Raw genomic sequence first — 21,259 nt, forward strand, 5'->3', positions numbered from 1 at the left:
GTCAAGTCTTAGAATCTTTGTCTCTGGCTGACTCATGGAGAGAACACAACGGCCTACAAAGAGGCTACACCTACTACTCCCCTGCTCATAAAGTTTATACCCGTATTGACATGATACTGGTCTCTACAACCTGCCTTCCATGTATTTCCTACTCCAGGCATATTGTTTCATCATGGTCTGATCGTGACATGGTTTTGGCAGAGATTCTCTCTGCGGACAAGTACAGCATACCCTACTCTTGGAGGCTGAATGAATCCCTCTTAACATGCCCTGCCTTGTATGACCAGCTCCATGATGAATTGAAAAATTTATTTATTGAGAATGCTTCTCCTGACATTGACCCTATAATGCTGTGGCTAACCCACAAAGCCTTTATGCGGGGGAGACTGATGGGAGTGGCTTCCCAGTTAAAAAAAGAAAGGAACTCAACTTAAATTGCTTTAGAAGCTAAATTGACCAGGTTGGTCCGAGCTCACCAACAAGCCCCTTCACTTTACCTTCTAAAAGCGATAAAAGATGTTAAACTACAGCTAAATATGCTACTCTCCAACAATACAGAAAAAAGCCCTCCACTGGACAGCTTCCTACTACTATAGATATTTTTCTGCACTATATTATAAGAAATTTGCCCCTTTACTAATCCCGCACATCATCCCATTATTGTAACCATTTAATGCAAGGTTCCAAGCCCCCGTCAGAATTCCTTTCTGCCAAAATCACTGTAATACCCAAGCCAAACAAGGACCCCTTATCGCCCTCCAATTACAGACCCATTTCCCTCCTCAATTTGGATAACAAAATATTTATCTCTATTCTAGCACGCTGCCTTAACAGGCTGCTCCCTAGCTTCCCACATAAGAGCTCACCCGGATATTACCAGTATCTCAGTTGGAGGGAAGGAATATAAACTAAACCTTTTTGCAGACGATATCCTATTGTCTATTACCAACCCCATTATATCCTTTCCCTCTCTAATGAAGATGTTGGATTCCTTCTCAATGAACTCAGGACTTAAGATTAACCATACTAAATCTGAGCTTCTCCTATGCAATCTTACACCCCCTGCTAAATCCCTCATATTACAAAACTTCCCATTTCAATGCAAACCTCACCATATCCCATATTTGGGAACACAACTGCCCACAACAATTGACTCAGTTTACAAAATCAACTACCTGCCTCTATATCGCAAGATTAAAGAAGACCTTGTGTCTTGGAATGCTCTTCCAGTGTCCTGGGTAGGAAGGATCCATATAATAAGAATGGTAGTTCTCCCCAGACTTCTCTACTTATTTAGAACCCTCCCCGTACCGATCGTTACCAAAGACCTACGGGCTCTCCAGGCTGTTATCATGAAATTCATCTGGGCAAACAAACGCCCCCGAATATCCAGGATAACAATGTGCCGACATAAAACCCAAGGAGGCCTCTCAGTTCCAGACCTTATAAAATATTACAAAGCAGCCAGATTGGCTCAATTGTTTCTAACCCATCTAGATCCCAAAACACATCCATTATGGATCCCACTGGAACAATCTATGATTGCTCCTTACACCTGGAGGGCCTTAACTTGGTCTATTCTCCCCCTACCAGATGTCATCCGCATTAATTCTATTTTGTCACACTTTTCCCTTCTCCTATGGAGATCTGTAAGATTTAAGTTCTCATTACAATCTAAACTATCACCATTAACATACTTGATAGGTAATCCTGCTTTTCTCCCGAGCCTTCAGAAACACATGCTTTCGGGGCGGAGCCAGCGCCGGACTGAGATGGTCACCTAGTTCTCTGCTCCGTCAAGCTGACCGTTCTTAGCACCAGCTATTATCAGCACCAGCGAGAAAAATTTAAAAAAAAACGGGAACCCCAGAGCCGGTGATCACCCTGCTACACCCAAAGGCCAGATCTCAGGTGGCGACATGGATAAATTCCTGAAAAAAGCTGCCGCAACTGTCGCAGCACGAGAGCCCAAGATGGCGCCGGCTTTACAACCAAACACCCTGAAGCGCGTTCCCGCACAATCGGAGGGAGACAGCGATAATGAAGAGTACCCACCTGGCTCTGACCTGCCGCTCACCAGAAGATACCTGGACCGGGCACTCAGCAAAGTCATGAAGCCCATCCTCACTGAATTTGCAGCCTTCAGGCAAGAGGTGAGACACATAGGGGACCGGGTGGAAACACTGGAAAATCACCAGGCCGCATCCCTTAACCACCAGGCAGCAGTCTCATCCTCGCTCCTCCGGTGCACAGCACACCTTAATGAATTGCATAACGCCCTGGAAGACCAGGAGAATAGAGGACGCCGCAATAATTTAAGATTCAGGGGGATTCCTGAGTCGGTACAGCCGGGAGAGATCACAACCGCCATCATCTCCATATGTAATTCCCTCCTAGGCCCTGATTATCCGCAAGAAATAACCATTGAACGCGCGCATAGGGCGCTTCGCCCCAAACCCAAACCGTCTGATCCACCGCGCGATATCATATGCAAATTCCTGAATTTTCCAGTAAAGACGGCCATCCTGGAAGCAGCACGCAACCACGTTGACCTTTCCTATGAAGATGCCAGGTTGGAAATATACCAGGAAACGGTAAGCCCTAAAACCCCTGACCGACTGGCTTCAATGCCAAAAAATCCTATATCGCTGGTCCTATCCATTTGGACTTTCATTTTCCGCCGCAGGAAAGCGATTTATCATTTCCTCCTAAGCTGACATAGCGCCGATTCTTGAGGAACTGAATACACCCTTGATCCAAATTGAAAATTGGGAAATATATCGCGACCTTGGCGATCTTCCAGACCTTCCCAAAGTATCACCGTTTGAGGTCCAGCGAACCCCAAAATCGTCCAGAACCAAAAGAAGAGGCCATCAGCTTACACCCAGGAGCCTCTTCCAGGAATCCTGAAACATCCCAAGCCCTACTTTACCCGCATGCCCACCATCTTCTGGATGAACCGCCCTGCAGCCAACCATTGTCACCTCTGGACTCGAAATGTTTTAAGTATTACTATTGTTCTTCTCTCCCCCCACCTTATATACAATGAGTGATAACCCCTTTTCTCCCGCTACCTTATGGCTCTGACCAAAGTGCTATACGGTCACCTACAGGGAGTGCAGAATTATTAGGCAAGTTGTATTTTTGAGGATTAATTTTATTATTGAACAACAACCATGTTCTCAATGAACCCAAAAAACTCATTAATATCAAAGCTGAATATTTTTGGAAGTAGTTTTTAGTTTGTTTTTAGTTTTAGCTATTTTAGGGGGATATCTGTGTGTGCAGGTGACTATTACTGTGCATAATTATTAGGCAACTTAACAAAAAACAAATATATACCCATTTCAATTATTTATTTTTACCAGTGAAACCAATATAACATCTCAACATTCACAAATATACATTTCTGACATTCAAAAACAAAACAAAAACAAATCAGTGACCAATATAGCCACCTTTCTTTGCAAGGACACTCAAAAGCCTGCCATCCATGGATTCTGTCAGTGTTTTGATCTGTTCACCATCAACATTGCGTGCAGCAGCAACCACAGCCTCCCAGACACTGTTCAGAGAGGTGTACTGTTTTCCCTCATTGTAAATCTCACATTTGATGATGGACCACAGGTTCTCAATGGGGTTCAGATCAGGTGAACAAGGAGGCCATGTCATTAGATTTTCTTCTTTTATACCCTTTCTTGCCAGCCACGCTGTGGAGTACTTGGACGCGTGTGATGGAGCATTGTCCTGCATGAAAATCATGTTTTTCTTGAAGGATGCAGACTTCTTCCTGTACCACTGCTTGAAGAAGGTGTCTTCCAGAAACTGGCAGTGGGACTGGGAGTTGAGCTTGACTCCATCCTCAACCCGAAAAGGCCCCACAAGCTCATCTTTGATGATACCAGCCCAAACCAGTACTCCACCTCCACCTTGCTGGCGTCTGAGTCGGACTGGAGCTCTCTGCCCTTTACCAATCCAGCCACGGGCCCATCCATCTGGCCCATCAAGACTCACTCTCATTTCATCAGTCCATAAAACCTTAGAAAAATCAGTCTTGAGATATTTCTTGGCCCAGTCTTGACGTTTCAGCTTGTGTGTCTTGTTCAGTGGTGGTCGTCTTTCAGCCTTTCTTACCTTGGCCATGTCTCTGAGTATTGCACACCTTGTGCTTTTGGGCACTCCAGTGATGTTGCAGCTCTGAAATATGGCCAAACTGGTGGCAAGTGGCATCTTGGGAGCTGCACGCTTGACTTTTCTCAGTTCATGGGCAGTTATTTTGCGCCTTGGTTTTTCCACACGCTTCTTGCGACCCTGTTGACTATTTTGAATGAAACGCTTGATTGTTCGATGATCACGCTTCAGAAGCTTTGCAATTTTAAGAGTGCTGCATCCCTCTGCAAGATATCTCACTATTTTTGACTTTTCTGAGCCTGTCAAGTCCTTCTTTTGACCCATTTTGCCAAAGGAAAGGAAGTTGCCTAATAATTATGCACACCTAATATAGGGTGTTGATGTCATTAGACCACACCCCTTCTCATTACAGAGATGCACATTACCTAATATGCTTAATTGGTAGTAGGCTTTCGAGCCTATACAGCTTGGAGTAAGACAACATGCATAAAGAGGATGATGTGGTCAAAATACTCATTTGCCTAATAATTCTGCACGCAGTGTATTTGGTCTCCTGACCTACTTCCCCCCCATGCCCAAAGTGTACCATTGTATGCTAGCCCTATATTGTTATGTTATTTTGACTTGTTTTATACCTGTTACCTTTTTCTCCCTACCCCCAAGGTACTTCTCAGCTCTACTACCATGCTATGAGATCCTAACTACTTCTTTTCTATATTCTAACCCAGACGACAACTCACCGCCTCTCTACTGCACTCTCCTGGAGGACACAGCATCGGCAATAAGGTATCCCATCACACACATTCTCCAATGGCTGACATCCATGTAGCCTCTTACAATGTAAAAGGTTTCCAATCTCCCTCAAAGAGAAGTCAAATTTTCACTATTCTTAGGAAAGCCGGTGCTGATGTTGTGTTTCTCCAGGAGACGCATTTCCGTTTCAACCATTACCCAAATATGCACTTTTCCCACTACTCTCAATGGTTTCACTGTGAGGGAAACACCTCAGCTTCCAGTGGAGTCGATATAGGATTTCAGAGGAAGGTCCCCTTTTTCTATATCACCCATACACAAGATCCTGACGGGAGATATATACTAGTTAAGGGCTCAATAGGTCCGCAAGTATATACCTTTATAAACCTCTATGCCCCCAACTCCAATCAATACCGGTGGTTTGCAAATATCTGCCCACTCATTGAGTCTTTCAAGGAAGGTATAGTAATTCTAGGAGGTGATCTAAACTTGGCCCTACACCCACAGATAGACACGTCCTCCAAAAAATCACACCACTCCCTTAAATCCCTCAAAAATTTTAGGGACAAACTCTGGTATCTCCAGTTGATTGATGTGTGGCGAGCCCACTACCCAAACACATTATACTACACATTCTACTCTCCAATGCACGATAACTACCATCGCTTAGACTACCTCCTGATTTCAAAGGAACATCTACACCTATGTAAGGAGGCCTCAATTGGATCCATGCACCTCTCTGACCACTCCCCGATTTTCCTCTCCGTCTTGGCACCAAATAGCAACCCTACATGCTTTAACTGGAGACTAAATGAAACCCTACTAGGACACCAATCCACAATTGACTCAATCTCTAATCACATCAAAGAATATTTTGCCTTAAACAAAAGCCCTGACCTCTCAACCAACACCCTTTGGGATGCACATAAACCTTATATAAGGGGCCAGTTCATTAGTATTGGCGCCTACCAGAAAAAATTGAGGGAAAAAGCAATCGATGAGACCCTCAAAAATATACAAAAATTGGAATCCCTACACAAGAAGAGTCTCACTGAGCTACACCTCCAAGAATTATCAAATGCCAGAGCGGAGCTTAAAATTCTCCTTCAAGCAAAAACGGCCAAGTATTACATGAATTCCCAGCATAAATACTTTGCCCATGGCGATAAGGCCACCAAATTCCTAATGAGCAGGATAAAAACCAGAAGAACTGCAAATCACATACACCAGCTCACCTCACCCACGGGTATACCAATTTTCTCGGCCCCTCAGATAGCTGCTCAATTTAGATCCTTCTACGAAAACCTCTATAACCTCCCATCCAGTGTAACCTCAGAAAATAGGACATCCATCATATCATCCTTCTTAGACTCGTCACACATACCTGTTATATCTCCAGACCAGAAAGTACAACTAGAATCCACTTTCACTACTGTATATCTGAACTCTACAAAGCGCTAAGTCAAATGCCTAAAGGGAAGAGTCCAGGCCCAGACGGTCTCCCTGTCTCGTACTACAAAACCTTCCGCGAAATACTCCTCCCCCATCTTCTTGAAGTCTGTAACCTATCTCTTAAGGGAGTTCCATTATCTAGGGACATGACGGTAGCCCACATCGCCCTCATCCCCAAGGAAGGGAAAGACTCCAAGCTATGCTCCAACTATAGGCCCATCTCCCTCCTAAATATAGACCTCAAACTTCTGGCCAAGATGCTAGCCAACAGATTGGCTGCTCTCCTTCCCCACCTTGTACATGGGGATCAGGTCGGCTTCATCTGCAACAGAGAGGGCAAAGATAACACATCCAGAGTTGTCAATGCACTCTGTCATGCTAACCACACTTCCTCTCCCCTGCTTCTTCTCAGCACTGATGCTGAGAAAGCATTTGATAGAGTTAATTGGATTTACCTTAGGCAAACTATGCTCAGATTTCCCTGATTTCCCTGATCCCTTTGTTCAAGCCACTTTTGCAATGTACACTCAAGCAACGGCACTAGTTATGGTCAATGGAAATCTCTCCTCCCCATTCGCTATAAAAAACGGGACGCGTCAGGGCTGCCCTTTGTCCCCATTACTATTCATCTTGGCTCTCGAGCCTCTCTTGTCTATCATAAGGGCAGACAGGAGGATTGAGGGTCTATATTTGGGAGGTAGAGAGCAGAAAATTGCTGCTTTCGCCGATGATGTTCTATTGATGACAATAAACCCAATAGTCTCCCTACCCTGCATTCATTCCCACCTTAACCTTTACAGCGAGGTTTCAGACTTCAAGATAAACACTAACAAGTCCCTAGTCCTATGCTCAGGTATCCCCCACACTATCAGAAAACGCTTAATGGAAAACTCACCTTTCAATTGGTCCTCCCCCAACATTACTTACCTAGGCGTTATAATTAGTCCTAAAATAAAAGATCTATTCGCCCTCAACTATGTCCCATTACAGACATCAATCTTCAACACTATAGATAATCTCAACCAATCCACTCCCACACTGTCCTGGTTTGGCCGTAAAAATTTACTCTCCTCCCTAATCCTTCCCCGCCTCACTTATATGCAACAAGTTCTCCCGATCCCTGTACCCAAACATTATTATAACATGATGCAAAAGAAATTCAGATCCTTCATCTGGAATGGGAGGAAAGCTAGAATAGCATTTTCCACCCTTTCCAAACCTAAACAAGCTGGGGGTATAGGCCTCCCAAACCCTGAACTCTACGGCAAAGCCATATTACTCTCCCGAGCAGTAGCTTGGTTGCGTCCCACTATGAAACCATTAATAGCCGAAATAGAACTGGAAATACTAAACACACCAATCAGAGCCCTCCTGCTGGGATGTCAAAATATTCTATCTGCGTCACTATCCCATTATCCAATAGTCAAAGCTACCCTTGAGGCTTGGAAATGGCTATCCACATCCCATTGCTCCATTCCCTTTCCATCACCGCTTCTAACAGTAAAAGACGCAATAGACACAGCCCCCTTAGCCTTGAGAATGGCTACCCCTCAAGGGCTAATATCTACACCACTATTGCTATCTTCACTAATGAATCAGACTGGTAAACTTCTGGATCTAGAAGCTATGAAAGCTCTACTCGATCCCAGTCCAGGTGCTCTCTTCTCAATCCTATACCTCAGAGCCTACATGAGTCAACACATACAGATGGGCGACCTCTTCCATCCCTTGAGATGGTTTGAATCTATAATCTCTCTCTCCTCTAATCCCAAAAAACTGATCTCACAAATCTATAATAGATTACGCTCCCCACCTATGCTGTCTAAACCAGCTTTCGTAAGACAATGGGAACTAGACCTGAACATCACCATCCCCTTTGTATCTCTCCACAAAATACTTGAATCCCCACATAGGGCCTCCCGGTGTGTCCGAATCCAGGAGAATGGATGCAAAATCCTCACTAGGTGGTACAATACACCAGATAAGACCGCCCTCTTCTCTCAATCTGCTTCGGACATATGCTGGAGGTGCCTGCAGGAAAAGGGAACCTTTCTCCACATTTGGTGGTCATGCCCTCTTATAAACAATTGGTGGGCCAACATTTTCTCACTAGCTAACAGCATCTGCCACACCTCATTTCAACTCTCGCCTCAACTGGCTTTATTGTCCCTCAGCTATGATAAAGATCACCCACAACCCCCCTTCATCTTTTCTCAGTTACTGATAGCCGCTCATCTCCTACTCCCCACTTTCTGGTTACAAACCCAAATACCCTCTCTGGATCAATGGTTACAGAAGGTCGACCAATTGCACCGGTTCGAGGAAATGTCCTCTTGGGAATCCCGCTCACATTCTATATTCCTCAAAAAATGGCACCTATGGTCGTCTTACAGAGCTCCCAAACACAGCTAGCTCTTCGACTCTCAGACCAAATGTGATAGTCTAAAATAACAATGCACCCTTCATATTGTAATCTCCTTTTACCATCTTTTGGTTCTGCATTGGCTATCACCCATATACAGTTTAATGATACCCACTAAGTTGCTCGTCTGAGACTGTATTACAAACCATGTCACAGACGATTCAGCCATAATATATATGCACCTGTTCACACGCTACTCCTCTTATCTTTGACCGTTATTCCTGATTGCCTCATCCATATTATCATCTACTTGCCTTACCATTATCGCTGTGCATAGCTGACAATCTCATGCATGTATTGTTATATACAATAATTTCATCACCTACTGATATGGCCTGCGTGCCAGTACCTTGTAACCCTGTTACTCTCTGTTCTTTATTGAAAACTCAATAAAAATATAAATAAATAAAAAAAAGAAACACATGCTTTCGCATGGTGGATCTCTAATAAACTATGCACTCTCTATAGGTTCCTGACTAGGGGTAAATTGCTTTCTCTTTCCGAATTTAGAGATAAATATTCCCCCCCTGAACGGGAGCGATTTATTTCTAGCCAGATTTTTTCTCTCCTATACTCGCTGCGGGCAAATAATCAAACCATTGATTTCACTCACCTTTAAAGCTCCCTCCAATATATACTACACTCCCTCCAATATATACTACAAAGAAAAAATGTGGGGGATTCAGTCAGCACAACCCTGTATGCAGGTGCACATCGCTATCGATGTGCACCTGCATACAGGGTTGTGCTGACTGAATCCCCCACATTTTTTCTTTGTAGTATATATTGGAGGCGTGACGATCTCCATGCAGTCATGCACACCTGACCAGTTAGTCTGCCCTGGAGGCTGGTTTTAAAGTCAGTATAAAACAGAGTCTACTTTTACAGCGCCTACCAGTAGCCATTTGGCTCCAGGAGAAGTATATAGTGGGCTCAGCATGCATGTTGGTACTTGCATCCCTGGATCCGATGAAAGCTGTCACGGCACCGGACGGGGTTAAAAGCAGAGTGTGCCTGGCGTGCATGCTGACCTGCGCTCCCTGGACTGTGTGTGGCTATCATGGCCCATAAACAGGTAGGAACTAGTGTTAGGGACCACTCATAGAGGCGACCTTGACGTGATGAGTGGCTTATTACGCTTTGGCCAAAATGTTTATGGTTGAATCTTGTTTTCTCCTCCTCCTCCTCATCCAGATTGTATATATTCCCTCCACTCTAATTTTTTTATTTGGGTCAGCTTAACTGCAGGCCCTCAACTAAATTTTTTTTAATAGGGTCAGCTGAACAGCATGAACTCGCATATAATGTTTTAGAGCGTCAGCTGTACAGCATGCACTCGCATATAATGTTTTAGAGCATCAGCTGAACAGCATGTATTCGCATATAATGTTTTAGAGCGTCAGCTCTCCTGCAGGCACTCGCATATAATGTTTTAGAGCGTCAACTTACCAGCAGGCCCTCGCCCCTAATGTTTTAGAGGGTCAGCTCAGCAGCAGGCCCTCGCCCCTCATGTTTTGGATAGTCAGATCAGCAAGCCCTTGCTCCAAATGTTTTTGAGGGTCACCAGCAGGCCACCAATCATAATTTTTCAAGTGTGTGTATTATGCCCTCCTTTTTGTGTAACAAAGGGTGTTTTGGAGTGCCGATTCCATGTCATTTTTGGCAGCCCTTTCACTTAGTGCATAAGCTTTATGAGTGTAGGAATCCCACTACCTGAACAATTGTACCACAATGTGAATGAGGCCCTCCTTTATGTGTATATGGTTGAATCTTCCTTTTCTCATCCTCCTCCTCCTCTTCCATCATATCAACATGCTTATTTGTTGCATATAATGCCCTCACATATATGCCCTCGCATATTTTTTTACAGGGTCAGCTCACCTGCAGACCCTTGCATATAATGTTTTATAGGGTCAGCTCAACTGCAGGCCCTTGCATATAATGTTTTATAGGGTCAGCTGAACTGCAGGCCCTCGCATATAATGTTTTACAGGGTCAGCTCAACTGCAGGCCCTCATCTGCAATCTTTTATAGGGTCAGCTCACCTTCTGATGACTACAGCGAAGTCTTGCCTGTTGGTACTCTGGCACACATGTCTGACTTCATGCTAGGCTGCCTTTCCCACGACCCGTGCGTTATACGCATTTTAGGCAACACGATTACTGATTGTTCATCCTTCTCAACCCCCACTACAAAGAGAACTTCTAATCTCTCATTCCTCTGGTGGAGAGGACAAGCAACGGGGACGTGCAATCGCCTAGAAGTTTTCTAGAGTCAACAAAGCGGCAGCAGGCCTTCACCTACAAGTCCTGTCTCAGTAGCCAAGAGTCTGGTCAACACAATCCTCACCATGACAGCACACTGGGTGAATGATGTGGAGGCCGGGAGCAAGTTGGCTGCTAGCACCAGACTTGCCCTCTAATAGATCCTTGTTAACGGAAAGTTTACTCATTCCAATAACAGGGCCGCTTATGAGTGCCATATTGTTATTTATCGTCACTACCTCCCTGAGTCGGGAGTGGGTAATTGACGCGCGCCTGCTGCCTTCCTTGGATGCTTGTGCTTTATTAACTTGACCCACACTCTATGGGTGTTTCACAATTATGAAAAAAATGGGGCAAGGCAACAATAGCCAATCAGATTCCAGCCATTGACCTCCCTTGTGTGTGGTAGCCCTTTCTCAAGCTCCCTCTCCGGCATCGAACCCTGATTCCCCATTACCCGTGATCACCATGGTAGGCGCAGAAAAGAACATTGAAAGTTGATAGGGCAGACATCCAAATAGATTGTCGCCGTCACGAGGACGTGCAATCGCCCAGAGGTTATCTAGCATCACCCATGCTGAAGCAGGCCCTCGCCCCTAAGGTTTTAAATGGTCAGATCAGCAGGCCCTTGCTCCAAATGTTTTTGGGGGTCACCAGCATGCCATCAATCCTAATTTTTCAAGGGTCTGCATGATGCCCTCCTTTGTGTGTAACAAAGGGTGTATTGGAGTGCCGGCTCATTGTAATTTTTGGCAGCCCTTTCACTTAGTGCATAGGCTTTATGAGTGTAGGAGTCCTACTACCTGAACAATTGTACCACAATGTGAATGAGGCCCCCCTTTATGTGATGTACATGCTGTTTCGGAGTGCCTCTTGCTTGCAATTTTATGCAGCACTTGCACTTTATATGCAATTGAATATACAGGAAAGAATGTTTCTTAACAATTTTTGTGCATATTTTTGTCAGTCTGTAAAAGTGGCATACAACTCGAACAACATGGTTCCAAGCAGCGACCTGGGAATCCAAAACGCATCCAGACATCTTTCCCATGCTGTTCTCGATCCATTTCGGTGGTGTTTCTGTCACTTTCTGACCTTTGGACCAGGCACCCTCCCCTCTTCAGAGCAGAGGGTGCCTGGTTGTCTCCTATTGACTTCCATTATACTCGGGTGCTCGGTCGAGCACATGAATATAGCAATGTGTTCGGGCCGAACACCTGAACACCCGAATACTTTGGTGCTCGATCATCACTAATCCTTATCCATTCAGAATGCATTAGGGCAAAACTGATCCGTTTTGGACTGCTTGTGAGAGCCCTGAAACGGATCTCACAAACGGAAACCAAAACGCCAGTATGAAAGTAGCCTAAGGTAAATGTGAACAAGGCTCCGTGTCCAGATGGATTACTCAGTTCCGTCATTGCTGTGCCCCTGTTTATTACTTTTAAAGATTCTCTAGGTACTGGTGCAAGGCAAATGTGGTGCCCATATTCAAAAAATTATCTAGGTCCTCCATAGGTAATTATAGACCAGTTAGCTTAACTTTTAAAAGGGGTTGTCCCATGAAAAATATTCAACAGTTTTAAAACCAGCACCTGGATCTTAATACTTTTATAATTGCATGTAATTATTATTTTTTTTATAGCTACTGAGTTATTCAATAAAATGTATCTGTATAGCACCACCAAATTTCTTATTTCTTCGACCTGCTCACTGAGAAGCCGCACATGCTCAGTTTCATCTTTCAACTGCCTCCTGAGCTGTGATAGGGAGAGCTGAGACACACCCCCCGAGCTGTGATAGGGAGAGCTGAGACACGCCCCCTTAGCTGCAGTGGAAAGACACTTCCCTTGAGCAGTCAGCTTGACATAAATATAGTAGATCAATGAATGGGGAGATCTCTGGATCCATGTGAGGTACAGGGCTGGTTCTAGCTTTGTTACAAATAGATTTTCATGTTCTGTATGATGTCCGATTTTTATTTATTATATTATTCATGGGATAACCCCTTTAAGGGAATATATACAGGAGTATGTGACTGTAAATAATATTATAAGTCATAACTAGAGATGACTGGATTTTCTAAAAATTCGATTCGGTCGGTTCGCCAAATTTTCCGAAAAAATTCTGTTCGATCCGAATTTGTTCTGTCCCAGCACAGGGAGATTCAATTCAATATTATTACAGATCACATCTGCTGTATTTCTGTAGTTATTAGTTAGGTTATAGCACCATCTAGCGGTCTTAAAAATGTACTACACCTTGTTTTTCTGTTAATAAAGATTATTATATTGTGTGAGTGTAATGCATTCTGGGAAAGAGAAGCCCAGTCTCCATGTTACAGGTCATCAGCAGAGTTGTCTCCTGCATATCTTCTTAAACCCCTTGTGGCAGCATATTTGGTAAGAAATCTACCTCTGTCTCAGGGACAATATGTTATGCAGGTACTTCTAAAATTTGCGAATATTTAGAATATAGTGATATATGTTCGTAATTTTGAATATTAGATTTTTTTTATTGCAAATTTTCGTAAAGCAAATTTTTATAGCAAATTTTTCGATTGCCGAGCAGGGAGGAATCATAACTTTAAATGGGAAAAATGATGAATATTCAAAAAAATTAATATATAGCACTATATTGAATATATTTGTTTTTTTGAATATTCGTTATATTCTAAAACAAGAATATATTACAATATAGCGATATTCGAAAAAAATAAATATAGAGCAATTTAACTAATATAGTGCTATAATCTTCATTGTCTAATAGTTGTAATTTTTTTCTCATCTGAAGTTCAAATTTCAACTATTGAAAAAAATGATTATAGCACTATATTAGCTAAATTGCTCTATATTCTTTTTTTTTTTATATTCGCTATATTGCTATATATTCTTGTTTTAGAATATTACGCATATTCGAAAAAACAAATATATTCGATATAGTGCTATGACTCATTGGCCCACACGCAAGAAGCAGGGATGAATCATGATTTTACTCGGCAATTGAAAAATTTGCGATAAAAATTTGCATTACGAAAATTCACATTACGAAAATTCGCATATTACGCGATCATTACCCTGTCGATTTTTCGAGTTAAAAAATCATAGAATATAACGAATATTCGAATTCACGAATATTCAACGAATATTCTACAAAATATTTGCGAAATATTGCGAATTCAAATATGACCCCTGCCGCTCATCACTATTTACCATGTGCTTCAGTTTTAATGTAATGTTACAGTACATGCAATGCTATGCTATATACTTATTCATGTTATTTGTATTCTTGTAGTTTTACCAATTCAAAATCCTGTTGACCAATAAACAAGTTAGACTGCAAAGAACAGTCCTTTATTTGGAAGACAGGAAAGGTTTATGCTGAATGTCAGACTGCACACTGTGTGAACGTGTATGAAGACAGAACAGTAAAACAGATGCTAGTCACCAGCGATAGTGGATCTGACTATACGGAGTCGGCATCACGCGCGGGGTTCTGCGTACAAGATTGCAGCAGTTGCTATACAGTCACAAGAAGTGAAAGTGCAGCCCCCAGCAAGTGCAGCACGATACAGACCACTCTGAAGTCCGTTTCTACATAGACTGAGTCCACACAGAGACTTTAAAGGGTTTCTATCACTTCGTTTCACCTATTTAGCTTTCAGACACTAGCGATCCGCTAGTGTCTGCTTTATCTAACCATCCTAATATAAGAGCTTATTGTCCTGCCGTTTAGCTAAAAAAATAACTTATATAGATATGCAAATGAGCCTCTAGGTGCTATGGGGGCGTGATTAGCACCTAGAGGCTCCGTCTACCTTAACAAACTGCCGCCGCCCAGCGCGTCCCTCCAGCCCGCCCATCTCCTCCGGAATGCGATGCTCCTCGTATTCGGCGCATGCGCAGTGAATGTCTGATCGCTTCCCTGCTCAGACATCTCCACTGCGCCTGCGCCGATGACGTCATAGTGCTCCGAGGAACAGGCGCAGTGGAGATGTCTAAGCAGGGAAGCGATCAGACATTCACTGCGCATGCGCAGAACAGAGACGCGCACGGAGAGGATCGCTTCAGCTGGAGATGGGCGGGCTGGAGGGACGCGCTGGGCGGCGGCAGTTTGTTAAGGTAGACGGAGCCTCTAGGTGCTAATCACGCCCCCATAGCACCTAGAGGCTCATTTGCATATCTATATAAGTTATTTTTTTAGCTAAACGGCAGGACAATAAGCTCTTATATTAGGATGGTTAGATAAAGCAGACACTAGCGGATCGCTAGTGTCTGAAAGCTAAATAGGTGAAACGAAGTGATAGAAACCCTTTAAGCAGCCATCAATAGGCACACAATGTCCGCTAGCCAGGCATCATCATACAGGACCAGATCACGAGCAAGCTGCTCTAGAAAATCTTCAATAAAAGAAAAGGCTGTTCTCGCCCATGCAGAATCTGAGGTTGCAAAAGTAAGGTCTTCCTTTGCTGCACACAAGATGCAACTAAAGAAAGAGAGAGCACGCTGGCAAGCGGCGCTGGAAGAAGAGAGAGCATGCCAGCAAGCATCGCAGGAAGAAGAGAGAGCACGCCGGCAAGCGGCACTGGAAGAAGAGACAGTCTGCATGCAAGAGTCACTGGAAAAATTAGCCGCAGAGAAAGAAGCAGCAGCCGCAGTAGCCAAAGCAGAGTTCCTAGAAGCCTTGGAGTTCCCCGAATCTGAGAAACACAGCCAAGTACTTAGGCCAGACCTAGATGAACAAGATCCAACACAGCGTGTCTCAGAATACATCCATCAGCATCCCAAGACAGATGACAACTCCGAGCTAGTATGTCATCCAGCTTATACAGAGTGGCACAGTACCTCAAGCAGGGCGGTATACTACAAGATGATGCTGACCACAACTACCACCCTGCAGAACAAAAGCTACAACCTTCGCGTCGACTTAAAGGGACACCCTTCTCGTCAAAAGGTATGGTGATACCACAAAACTAACGTTGCCTCCACAGGTTCTCCTCATAGGCCGTTTAAGTCTTTTCAAGAAGAGAACAAACTCAAAGATCTTACCAAAGAATGCCCCCTGTACAAGAAACCACATCCTCTACTAAAATGCAGAGCCTTCAAGAAGTCTTTAGAGGACCGCAAATAATTTCTTAAAGAAAACAACATCTGCTTCAGGTGCTGCGCTACAACATCGCAGTTCGCCAGGAACTGTAAGGTCAGTGTGACATGCACAAAATGCTGTAGCACAGAACACAACACTACTTTACATCCTGGACCACCCTATCAGGTATCATCCCAAGCAGAGGAGCATGACAGGAAGCAGATAGACACCGACATAGATACTCAAGTAGTCACTTCTCACTGTACAGAGATCTGTAAAGGACTCGCAGGAGGGAAGTCCTGGTCCAAAATCTGCCTTGTCAGAGTTTATCCAATCGATTACCGAGATAAGACGATCAAGGTATACGCAATCTTAGATGATCAAAGCAATAGGTCTTTAGCTAAATCCACCTTCTTTGACACCTTCAACATTGTAGAGCTCAGTTCTCCCTACTCCTTAAGGACATGTGCAGGTACCGTTGGAACGGCAGGGAGGAAAGCAACTGGGTAAAAGGTAGAGTCCATAGATGGTTAGACCTGCTTGTCCATGCTAACCATACTGGACTGCAATCACATACCTGACAACCGGTCTGAGATACCTACACCAGAAGTGGCGGCATACTACCCCCACCTGAAGCATATTCAGTCAGGTCCATAAATATTGGGACATCGACACAATTCAAAATATTTTGGCTCTATACACCACCACAATGGATTTGAAATGAAACAAACAAGATGTGCTTTAACTACAGACTGTCAGCTTTAATTTGAGGGTATTTACATCCAAATCAGGTGAACAGTGTAGGAATTTCAACAGTTTGCATATGTGCCTCCCACTTGTTAAAGGACCAAAAGTAATGGGACAATTGGCTTCTCAGCTGTTCCATGGCCAGGTGTGTGTTATTCCCTCATTATCCCAATTACAATGAGCAGATAAAAGGTCCAGAGGTCATTTCCAGTCTGCTATTTGCATTTGGAATCTGTTGCTGTCAACTCTCAAGATGAGATCCAAGGAGCCGTCACTATCAGTGGAGCAAGCCATCATTAGGCTGAAAAAAACTAACAAACCCATCAAAGAGATAGCAAAAACATTAGGCGTGGCCAAAACAACTGTTTGGAATATTCTTAAAAAGAAGGAACGCACTGGTGAGCTCAGCAACACCAAAAGACACACAGAAGACCACGGAAAACAACTGTGGTGGATGACCGAAGAATTCTTTCCCTGGTGAATAAAACACCCTTCACAACAGTTGGCCAGATCAAGAACACTCTCCAGGAGGTACGGTAGGTGTAAGTGTGTCAAGGTCAACTATCAAGAGAAGACTTCACCAGAGTGAATAGAGAGGGTTCACCACAAGATGTAAACCATTGGTGAGCCTCAAAAACAGGAAGGCCAGATGAGAGTTTGCCCAACGACATCTAAAAAAGCCTTCACAGTTCTGGAACAACATCCTATGGACAGATGATACCAAGATCAACTTGTACCAGAGTGATGGGAAGAGAAGAGTATGGAGAAGGAAAGGAACTGCTCATGATCCTAAGCATACCACCTCATCAGTGAAGCATGGTGGTGGTAGTGTCATGGCGTGGGCATGTATGGCTGCCAATGGAACTGGTTCTCTTGTATTTATTGATGATGTGACTGCTGACAAAAGCAGCAGGATGAATTCTGAAGTGTTTCGGGCAATATTTTCTGCTCATATTCAGCTAAATGCTTCAGAACTCATTGGACGGCGCTTCACAGTGCAGATGGACAATGACCCAAAGCATACTGCAAAATCAGCCAAAGAGTTTTTTTTTAAGGGAAAGAAGTGGAATGTTATGCAATGGCCAAGTCAATCACCTGACCTGAATCCGATTGAGCATGCATTTCACTTGCTGAAGACAAAACTGAAGGGAAAATGCCCCAAGAACAAGCAGGAAATGAAGACAGTTGCAGTAGAGGCCTGGCAGAACATCACCAGGGATGAAACCCAGCGTCTGGTGATGTCTATGCGTTCCAGACTTCAGGCTGTAATTGACTGCAAAGGATTTGCAACCAAGTATTAAAAAGTGAAAGTTTGATTGATGATTATTATTCTGTCCCATTACTTTTGGCCCCTTAACAAGTGGGAGGCACATTTGCAAACTGTTGTAATTCCTACACCGTTCACCTGATTTGGATGTAAATACCTTCAAATTAAAGCTGACAGTCTGCAGTTAAAGCACATCTTGTTTGTTTCATTTCAAATACATTATGGTGGTGTATAGAGCCAAAATTTTTAGAATTGTGTCATTGTCCCAATATTTATGGACCTGACTGTATATGGGTCACTAAGAGAGAAGGAACCAGTGGAGGCGTCTGTTGACCCCAGACGGGAAGTGTTCTGTCCCAGCACATAGAGATTCATTTCATTATCATTACAGATCACATTTGCTGTATTTCTGTAGTTATTAGTTAGGTTATATCACTAGCGGTCTTAAAAAAGGTACTACACCTTGTTTTTCTGTTAATAAAGATTATTGTATTGTGGGAGTGTAATACATTCTGGGAAAGAGAAGCCCAGGCTTCATGTTACAGGACATCAGCAGAGCTGTCTCCTTCATATCTTCTTCTTAAACTCCACCATCCTTATGCCAGCATATCTGGTAGGAAATCTACCTCTGTCTCAGAGACAATATGTTATGCAGAGCTGTTCAGTTAGTTGTAGTGTTACTTAGGGAGCTGTTCTGACTGTTAGATAGGTATGCAGTCTTATGTGCAGGCAGCCATTTTACCATGTGCTTCAGTGTTACAGTACATGCAATGCTATGCTATATACTTATTCATGTTATTTGTATTCTTGTAGTTTTACCAATTCAAAATCCTGTTGACCAATAAAAAAGTTAGAATACAGAAAACAGTCCTCTTATTTGAAAGACAGGAAAGGTTTATGCTGAATGTCAGACTGCACACTGTGTGAACGTGTATGAAGACAGAACATAATTTATTTGCCTTGAATTGTCTTAAAAAACAGCTATTTCCTGGCTACAGAGAGCCTTCATAGTGGTGTAGAACACTGTGCCTTGCAGTGACACGCATAGTGAGTCTGGTATGGTGGTGAAATAATACTGTAAGGCTACTTTCACACTTGCGTTAGGAGCGGATACGTCTGGTGTCTGCACAGACGGATCCGCTCCTATAATGCAAACGCTTGCATCCGTTCAGAACGGATCCGTCTGCATAACTGTTTATTTCAGATCTGATTTTTCACTTCGGAAAACTCAGATCCGACAGTATATTCTAAACACAGAAGCGTTCCCATGGTGATGGGGATGCTTCAAGTTAGAATATACTGAGAACTGTGTACATGACTGCAGACCCCCCCTCCTGTATTTAACTTATTGGTGGCCAGTGCGCCCCCCTCTCCCTCCCCAGTATTAATTGTAACCAGTGCGGCCCCCCTCCCTCTATATTCATCGGTGGCCAGTGCGGATTCCCAGTATTAAATATGACCAGTGCGGCCTCCCCCTCCCTCCCTCCCCAGTATTAAATATGACCAGTGCGGCCTCCCACTCCCTCTATATTCATTGGTGGCCAGTGCGGATTCCAAGTATTGTAGGCAATGCGCCGCACAGACCTTTCACTTACCAGTAGGAGGAGCTCCCGGCCGGACACAGACATCGCAGCTCTTCAGGTAAGTATAATGCTGCTATTTATTGCTAAGTAACCATGACAGCCAAGACTGCAATAGCGTCTTGGCTGCCATGGTAACCGATCGGAGCCCCAGCGATTAAAACTGGGACTCCGATCGGTACTCTCCGCTGCCACCAATGATGGGGGTGGGGGGGGTTGATTTTAATTAGGGGGGGGGAAGAGGGGAGGCCGCACTGGTCACAATACTTGGAATCGGCACTGGCCACCAATGAATATAGAGGGAGGGGGAGGCCGCACTGGTCATATTTAATACTGGGAATCCGCACTGGCCACCGATGAATATAGAGGGAGGGGGGCCGCACTGGTTACAATTAATACTGGGGAGGGAGGGGGGCCGCACTGGCCACCAATAAGTTAAATACAGGAGGGGGGGTCTGCCCCCTGCTGCCTGGCAGCCCTCGCCAGGCAGCAGGGGGCAGTCATGTACACAATTCTCAGTATATTCTAACTTGAAGCGTCCCCATCACCATGGGAACGCCTCTGTGTTAGAATATACTGTCGGATCTGAGTTTCACGATGTAACTCAAATCCGATGGTATATTCTAACATAGAGGCGTTCCCATGGTGATGGGGACGCTTCAAGTTAAAATATACCATCGGATTGGAGAAAACTTCGATCTGATGGTATATTAATAGGGACTCCTGACTTTACATTGAAAGTCAATGGGGGACGGATCCGTTTGAAATTGCACCATATTGTGTCAACATCAAACGGATCCGTCCCCATTGACTTGCATTGTAAGTCTGGACGGATCCGTTTGGCTCCGCACGGCCAGGCGGACACGAAAACGCTGCAAGCTGCGTTCGGGTGTCCGCCTGCTGAGCGGAACGGAGGCCAAACGGTGCCAAACTGATGCATTCTGAGCGGATCTGCATCCACTCAGAATGCATTGGGGCTGTACGGATCCCTTCGGGGCCACTTGTGAGAGCCTTCAAACGGAGCTCACAAGCGGAGCCCCGAACGCTGGTGTGAAAGTAGCCTAAGTCAGTATGACATGCAGATGACAGGTGTCGCTCTTAGAATCCCTGCACACTTCACTTATTTGGGCATTGACAAGGCCAAAACTGACCAAGTAACTCAAGTATAAACTCAACCTTCGTCGATGTTAGTGCCAAGAAGAAGCGCACTCCTTTTACACCGTCATCAGCTGATTCCACTTAGATGTCTACAGAACCTGTTCTATTAAATGCTTATACAAGTAGAGCCCCTCGACAGAGTGGAGTATTAATTGAGGCTAGTGCCTCTTTTAGACTGAACACGCCCATCTACCTGGGGTTTCTGAGCAGAGTACATTTGCAGCTGGTTCCTACACTGCCCTGAATATTGTAGGCTTAGGTAAGTCCAAGAGAGGCAGTATATTTAGTGTTAGGGACCCATCTGCGGAAGCCACCTTGACGCCTGGTAGATGGGCCCGACACACGTTTGATCAAATATGTGCATTAAGAGTTTCCATTAACCCATTTATAGTCGGTATTG

The sequence above is a fragment of the Bufo bufo genome, chromosome 1 (assembly GCF_905171765.1).
Source record: "Bufo bufo chromosome 1, aBufBuf1.1, whole genome shotgun sequence".
NCBI classification, from domain to species: Eukaryota; Metazoa; Chordata; class Amphibia; order Anura; family Bufonidae; genus Bufo; species Bufo bufo.